Here is an 8,527-nt window from a genome sequence, read left to right on the forward strand (position 1 = left end):
TGCATGCAACATTAACATCATTTGCTCGTCACATGCCTTTTTTAGGTGATTAACTGCACTATTTACGGTTGCTTTTGGAGATGGTAACAGATGTTATATTCATGCTACGATTTTGCGGTCTGTGCTACAAAACTTTTAAACTCTGTAGCACCAGTGGTACAGTGCAAACACGTAGCACGTGCAGCCGTGACAATTTCCTTACAGAAATGACTGGTTTGTCGTCTCGTCTTCATGAACAACAAGGTGGTTAACTGCGATCCTGCCGAGTCATAACAAACTTCTTTTATCAAAATGCCTCTGTGACAACATCGATCAACAGTGATAAGCACTAATGTAGGTTGCTACCTGTATATGAGTAGAAATAACACTTGTCAGTCCAAGTCTGAAGTTCACAGTCAATGTCTTTCCTGTCATGAGAAGGTTAATACATAAACTACTGATAAGACTGTAGTTGATGCAGACTTATGAGGAAGACTTTTATAGAAATGAGAAAACACAAGTTGCAAAACACAAGGTGTACATCTAACAAACCAGCTAATATAACAGGTAATGAAATGAAATGAGAAACAGCAAGTGCGATTACTGACAGCGGCACTCTGTCGGCAGCTGAGACGCCACCCTCATCTTGCTGTCAATTAGGGTGGGGCCAAACAGAAGTGTGCATGGTTTGTCGTCATGAAAGGTCAGCAGTTGTACGTCTGCCCTAGGATGGTTGTTGAGCAATCACGTTCTACTTTTTGTTTTCATGCATTTTACGTAATTACTTCCACCAAAGAGGTTATGAGGAAAAATACACTCTTTATTTACTTTATTAATTCCCTTACAGTCACTCATAACAATAGCTAAAATCATGAAAAACATTTCCATTTTTTTTAAACTACTTTAAAAAACATGTAGGCTACTTGATAATTAAAAAATAACAAATGAAAAATATATTTCTGAAAAAAAAGTTGTGAAACAGACAACTTTTCAACCACCCCCTAGCATTTCCATGTGGTTTTAATGTTAACACCGCTGTTGCAAAGACAAGCGGCTTATTTTCCGTTTTCCTCAGAGTCCAGCAACAACCTACATCACAGGATACACCGCATTTGTTTCGCAAATTCCATGAAGAAATGTTCACTGAAGAAAGTAAAATTGTCATCATTTTGTACACAACAATAATGTAGCTTGAGTATTGCTTTGCACAACCAGGTATCTGTAGCAGGGGTTGGCGTTTGAGGGAGCAACAACTTCAGGAGAAAAAGCGTGAGTTTATTCATTTTATCTATAATGGACATTAAAGTTGATAGAAATGGTGCCAGCTTGGCTGGATCACCAGTCAGCCTTCATTTCCGCAGGAGATCATACCCAGGAGCAGACAAAATTGCATAGAGAAAGCAAGCCTTATGCTGAACCAATCAAAACCCCTTACTCTATAGCCATCGTGCTGTGCAATCAACATTTACTTCATAATGATACAATAAATCAGTATCACTGGCAGTCAACCTGAGTGTGCTATCATGTGGCATGACTTGGGGATGTGTTCACAGCTTTTCCACAACGTAATCAAGAGCAGCCTTTTTTAAATATCCTGTCCATAAACTACCAGTTGAACGTTAATATGATCCCCAACATAACTTAGCCTTTCAGACGGCAATGTCATTTGTTTTGGGGGGCTCTGGTGGATAGCATACAAGTTCATTCTCAGCAAAAGGAAAATATGAGGAATGTTGAAATAATTTTCCAGGACAACATAACATTTTCCAGGACATTTTACTTTTTCTCCCATTTTCCATGTGTTTCCCATGAGTGGAAAATTGGTCGACTGTTTTCAAGGTTTTCCAGGAAGCATGGGACATGGGAAGTTATCTTGTTTTTCTGCTTCTTATAAGTAGTGGTACTCGGAGTATAATCACACAGTTGTTTTATTGTATGCTACCTTGAATCCCCAGTGTTCCCTAGCTCTGTTACTTGTTCATAAAGCATATTTCTTGCCCTGTTTCCTGATTGTCTATATGCCTGGTTGTATTTGTCCTGTGTTACCACTCGTGACAGTTGCTGCGTTGTTGATTCAGCACATGCAGTGTGTCAATGTCAAACTTTATTTTGGCCTATCAATACTATTGAGTAGTACTGAGGAGCTTATCATTGAAAAGAAAAAGAAACAACTATCTGTTAACAGAAGTTGCAGCATCTGTTGACACAGGTCATGTAAGCACAGCAGAGAGACAACTGACACTGACACAAGCGCATTAAGATATTTATTGTACTGTACTTTTTGCTATTTAATTTTTTAATATCTACACTACTTAACGTGCCAGTAGTCAACCTTGCTGCTGTTTAGATGTTACGGAAAAGTGCAAACAAGACTTCTGTAAAAAATGTGCAAACAAATGTGGATTACTCTTACCTAAAAATCATTTATACATTTTAGAAAAACAGAGGGTTTGGTTTTCATGATAGCAGCTGATTGTTATGAATGTGTGTGTATTGTTGTTCCTTTTTGTTTAGTTAATCACAAACAAATCATAACCTCCTGGACGGAAGTAATTATAAAAGCCACTTTATACTGTTAAGTAACAACTGCCACATTTTTTTCACCCCAGGGATCCCGAAATTGATCCAGAACAGACCACGGATCCCCACTGGCAAAGACCATGTCCTAAAAAATCCGATCTGTGAGGATTCATGCTGGTAAGTATGACTCAGAAGATTAAATAACAATGGAAAGCAACTACTCCTCATCCTGTTGGAGACCTCTAGGAACCCTCGTCCTGAGAACCCGTTCCCCCGTGAGCCCGTGTTTGGGATCCCCTGGTGAAAATCATTCACTAAAACGCACCGATTGTACCTGATGCACAATGCAACCAAATCCCAAAGACCACTATCATGATCATCTTCCAGCAACCGCTGCGGACACTGCAGACACCGAGCTGTCGCCACATTTCCACTGACAATGCCAACACCGTGTCACGATATTTCATAACGAAACACTAGCCCACTGTTTCCAAACGGCTGAGGTCTCGGTATGGGTTGCAACCGCGAGTTACTCTGTCATCTGAAGAGATGTGAGAAGGGGGTGCTTTGAAGTTATCACAGCAGGACGGATGCTGTCGAAGAAACCGTGTGCCAGATACCCACCAAGGCCTGTTTACATCGCTAGCGTGCTAGCATTGGATAGCGTTGCTCACTTAGTCGCTCGCACTCAGGTCACGTTTAGTTAACATTTAACAAGCCCAAGGACCGGCACTTACCTTCTCACTGACTTCCTTAGAGCCATGGTCATTGCTCAAAACACTTAAAGCTGGCCTGGCACACTAGAGGCGGCTTCCCCACCTTTGTCCATAACAGCATTTAGTCCCGTTGACTAATATTAGCATACAGCTGCTAGCTAAGAAACGCTAACTGTCAAGACTTGGCCAGCGAGCTAACGTCCCTCCTCCTGCTCTAGAAAACCACACTGACATGACCACAAAGCTGGGGAAAAAACATCGACGATATCCATCATGGATTACAACCAAGCAGCGTCCCCAAAATGCAATATCGATAACCCATAGGCTTGTTTTCATTGTATACTTACAGTAGGTCCGATGAGATTTGTCTATCCATTGAAAGCCGCTGTAACATGTAATAGCAACGCACACAACTGTGACATAAACGATTTTCGAGCGGTGACCCAGTTTCTCTTCACCGTCATGCCTGTCGGACCACTAACCTAGTTTTTTATCCAATGGCGTTCGTGCTACCGCCGTAGGTGGCCCTCTGGCCAATCAGACACTGGTTCAGGTTGGGAAAATATGACGGACGTGCTAGTCAACCAATGACAGCCAGGGTAGAACGGAATGCAGAGGGTACTTGTGTGCTGGAGTGTGTATGGAGAGCAATGAATCACGAGTCATGTCGTCGGTAGGCGTGCAACACGAGCCGGCTCTGAGCCTGTCTTATACTGTATTTTGATACTTTAAATTTGATTCGTCATGTCTCTTCACTTTCTTACATTGAATGTGGACAATCTGACACATCAGTATATTAAAACTGAAGTGTTTGATAAGAGAACTACTATTCAATGTAACCATTTGAGGGAAAATGCATTTATTATGTTTCTCTAGTCTTTAGTCGGGGTTTTATTATATATTCACCTGTCTGAATATCCCAAAGCAGGTCAAGGTGAACTCCTCTTTCTGATTTATCTTAGCGTAACTTTTTAAAATAGACATTCATGTGCACCATGGCGCCTCCTGTTGGTCATATTTTTACTGCTCCTACTGTCCAAACGTGAAAACACAATAAATACTGTAATGCGGCAGTGCAATTTAACACACAAACATTTGTGATTGATCTGATTCCTTTTTCATGCTACTTCTTTCCCCTTTATGATATAACTGAGAAAGAAAATACAAACACTGCACACATTCATGGTCAGATCTACCAGCTAGGGGGCCTGGCAAAAACTTTGCTATGAGCCCCTGTTGACCCCATGTTTGTGGTAATATGGTTAAACACAAATTCATACACACCATGTCATTTTTGATTCATGATATAAGAAATTTAGTAATGCAAGATATGCCTTGAGGTTCTTATATTTGAGTTTATATTGTGCTTTAGTGGTGTACAATTTATTCAAAAACAAATAAATGAATTAAAATTACCACAGATCAACTGACAGTCTGGGTTCGGAGGGGCAATCACTCATCCTGCATTTTAGTATCGCAAAGCATATAAAAGTTGGAGAAAATACTTGGAAGGAAGAATGTGAGAAAATTATCAATGTTAGTAAATACTTAAGGTTGTCCCACAAATGTATTTGCATCCCTGGTAGTTTAAAAATTAGAGTTCATTGCTGTTTTGTTGAGTGACACACATCTTTTCCATGTCAAATATCTATTATCAATCTGCTTTTGAGTAAATAAAACAAATGTTTCTTTATCAGGGTCCGAAGTTTCAGTTATTCACCTTTTGACTACATTTTCACCACATTGTGAAGTACATTTGAAATCACTCAGTCACTTTAGTTTCTCCAGCTGTGCGTTTTCCTGTATCATTTGTGTGGTAACATCTGATTTGGCACACAGACTTGTCTTGCTGATGACATTTACTTTCACTATCTCAACTGTAGTTGTTTTAGTCAGTGTATATATGTTATTTTTGCTTGTTGCCCTTTGGAATGTGCAGTTCGCCCACGCCATCATCCCACACCTGCATTACTTGCTGAACATATGAAAAGCATGGCTGCATCCTTTGCTTTTTTTTGGTAAAAAGCTTATTGATATCTGTAAAGACACATAAACAGGAGTGCATTGAATATTCACAGAAATGTAGTCTTTCCCTAACAAGAGGTGCACTGATCACAGTTACTCTGAGAAATCTCAGTCTGTTTGTAGTTTACAGGTTAATCCAGAATAAGGTGCGTGAATACAGCACATACACAAATACATGTTCTTATATACAATGATATACATCTGCTGGCTGTATTCCCTCAGTAATGCTTACCTGTATTAGCTGCAACCTTACCTGTAAGTGTCACACCACTTAAGCATTAATAGTATAGAAAAAGTGTTCATTTATCGCTTCAACGGCAAACCCTGCAAAGCTTTCATGTTGTCACACAGCAGCAACGAGACACACACGATCTCTCTTTGGGCTCTGGCTCTGCACTGAACACTAGAACCGCTAATGTATTTTCTATAGTGCCATACCCCTCGAACTGCCTACTCTGCCACCTAGTGGTGAGTGTGGGACATGAAGCTCAATTGTTCACCAAGAAATAAACATATTATTGAACCAATAGACTCAGGCATAGACCCTTACAGGTGCCACAAGTACAGCTTCTCGGATCCACTATAATGCCTCACTCATCAATCCTAATTCCAGGCTGAGGGCTTAAGTCCGTGCCTTTAAATATCCCAGCAGATGTGACTAGAAAATCACGTTTGAAAAGCCATTTGTATGTATTTTTGGCACCATGTGCAAATTGTTCTATAATGTCAAATGATATTGTTTCTAATATTTTTGAAGCTGTTATCTCTAGCTGTTAAACAGTATACCTCCAACATATTTTTAATAAGAATACATTTATTTTTTTATATATCTCTTGGGAGAAGAATACAGACAGCCAAACAGGCAAAGCAGACCCACAGAGGCTCCAAAAGTCCCAGATCATAGACCATACATACAAAAACACAAATATGGATATAAATCACCACGGCAATTTATATATATATATATATATATATATATATATATATATATATATATATGTGTGTGTGTGTGTGTGTGTGTGTGTGTGTGTATGTGTGTGTGTGTGTTGATTTGTGATTCAAGGAACGCAGAAGCAGAGAACATGGAGGAAATCTCCAGCTCTCCTGCTTTGTGCATCACCAGCTCTTTCTACCAGAGTGATGCAGAGCTTGATGAGCTGCTGCACTGGCATGACATCCCAGACATGGAGAATGTGACAGACACAACAATCATCGAGGATGGTGCTTCAGTCTTGATTCTGACATTTCAGAGGTCATCACAACATTTAATCTGAGTGTCGAAGAGGAGATTAATCGATCGATCCAGAGATCCTGGAGACAGAAGCCAGTCCGACATTCCATAAACCCCAGTCTGCGTCTTAATTTTCTAGTTTTGTCTGCTATGACCCTCCATCGCTGTCTTTTCTCTATTCTAATGCTATTTTTTCCAACTGCTATTGCCTGCTGCCTGTAATAACCGAATTTAATAATGTCTATTTTGTCTTGTCTTATCTTAACTTTTTTTTAGTTTATAATATATGCATTCACAAGACATATTTCAAACTAAACTGATATTTATTAATTTATTAACACACACCACACATTAATAACAGTATACACACATCTGGATCCTCCTGTCTGACATCAACATTTTCTTTTTTCTTAATTTCTTTTCTCCTACAGTGTCGAGAGGAACATCTAGAATGAGCCAAAGTTAATAATAGCTAGAAAATGAATGAAACATCATAAATCACAGTCTAAACACTGTGAAAGGTTTTTCAAAAAACAAGCACATTTTCACACATTTTAGTCTCATGGTTTAAACGTATTAGTAAATGCATTTTGTTCAGTGGAAAAACAGCTGTGTGGATTTTGCTCAGTAATAGGCTATACATGCAAGTGTATGATTCGTTGTATTGTCATGTGCGTGAAGGACCCTTTGAAAAACTCAAACTTGCAAACACGCATGATCCGTTTCCAGCTTTGCCCCATTTGTTGTGCGCACCAAACGAAAACAAACACGAAGTCAAGCCGCGTTTGTCTGCGGAGGAATGCAACGAGATGCGGCTGAAAGCTTCAGGGACAAGTAAGTTGGGCCTTGAGCTGTGTTTGTTTTCTTTCCATGTGAGCCGCTCCTTTCCTCTGCACTTCTCCTGCTCACTTTGTTTGGACTCTGACTTGAATGATTTCACTTTTCTGTGCATTTTCAACAGGTCGTTTTGACATGAACGTCTGCACGACAGCGTGATTGACGGGATGCTGCGTTTGATCGCTGTGATGCTCCGGCTGCAGCAGGAGGTCCGTGAAGTGGACCTGACAGGTTCCACGTTGCTATGCTCCGTCTCCAGGTGCATCTTTCCAACAGGTTCCACGTTGCTATGCTCCGTCTCCAGGTGCATCATTCCAACAGGTTCCATATTCAAACGGTAAAGAGTGTCGGTCAGCCATCTTACAGCCTCGTTTCTAACGTTTTTTGCACGACTTGTTGAAAAGAAAGTGACATCCAGTGACGACTATTCACCCGATTTCTACCAAATTTCGTCTTCCGACTTCACCCAAACAACTTCCAGCATGGAAAATGTAAGATTTAAGAGCTTTTTCCAACTCAGGTATTTTGCCATTGCCACAGGCCTCACAGCGAGCTGCTGGTGTCCCATTAAACTTAAGTATCCTCAACTGTGCACACTATGTGCAGAGACCCAGCCGCCCCCCAGCTCAACATCTCTGTTTGATATAGAGATGAACAATATGACTCCCAGTCATTTGAGCCTTTTCATCATATAACATGGATAACTTTACTGCTGTTAAGATTTGCCCTAAAGAAATACTGTAAGATATATAATATTCAGTGATCTGTGTTGTAGAATATATAATATTGTATATAACACTTTGTAACATATGTAGCATTTGCTAAAATATTCAGCAAAATTTTGTAAAACTTGTCATTTAAATGCAAAAGTATCAAAGGAATTTTACCAGTTAGATGAAGTTTGCACATCCATTTTCCTGTGAGATGCTGCCAGGTGAGCAGTAACGCTGGCATTGTTTACACCAGAGGCCAGATTAACCGACCAGAGGACCCCAAGACTAAAATCACTGGCCCCCTATTAACCCCTGTCTGCACATTGTCAATGTGTTGTTAATGCTTGTGGTAACTTGATTGAGTACAGAGGTATTAAGTATAATGCCCTAATGCCCTAAGCCCTCAATATAAACAGAGATATTGAAGCCATAAAAATTGCTTTTAGCTCAGGGACCCTCTACTAAATGGTGCCTTAAGATCATGTGCAAGTGTTGTCTTGAGGCCA

General features: G+C 40.1%; 1 protein-coding gene across 1 annotated transcript in view; it reads right to left on the reverse strand.

Annotated features, from left to right (window-relative positions):
- Positions 1-3,667, reverse strand: part of LOC121607554 (aryl hydrocarbon receptor nuclear translocator-like protein 1) — a 30,644-nt gene extending 26,977 nt beyond the window's left edge. Inside the window, exon 1 of the mRNA XM_041938422.1 lies at positions 3,563-3,667. The gene's annotated coding sequence lies outside the window, so the exon portion shown is untranslated. The remainder of the gene's footprint in view (positions 1-3,562) is intronic.
- Between the last annotated feature and the right edge of the window lie 4,860 nt (positions 3,668-8,527).

The sequence above is a fragment of the Chelmon rostratus genome, chromosome 6 (genome assembly GCF_017976325.1).
Source record: "Chelmon rostratus isolate fCheRos1 chromosome 6, fCheRos1.pri, whole genome shotgun sequence".
NCBI lineage: Eukaryota > Metazoa > Chordata > Actinopteri > Chaetodontiformes > Chaetodontidae > Chelmon > Chelmon rostratus.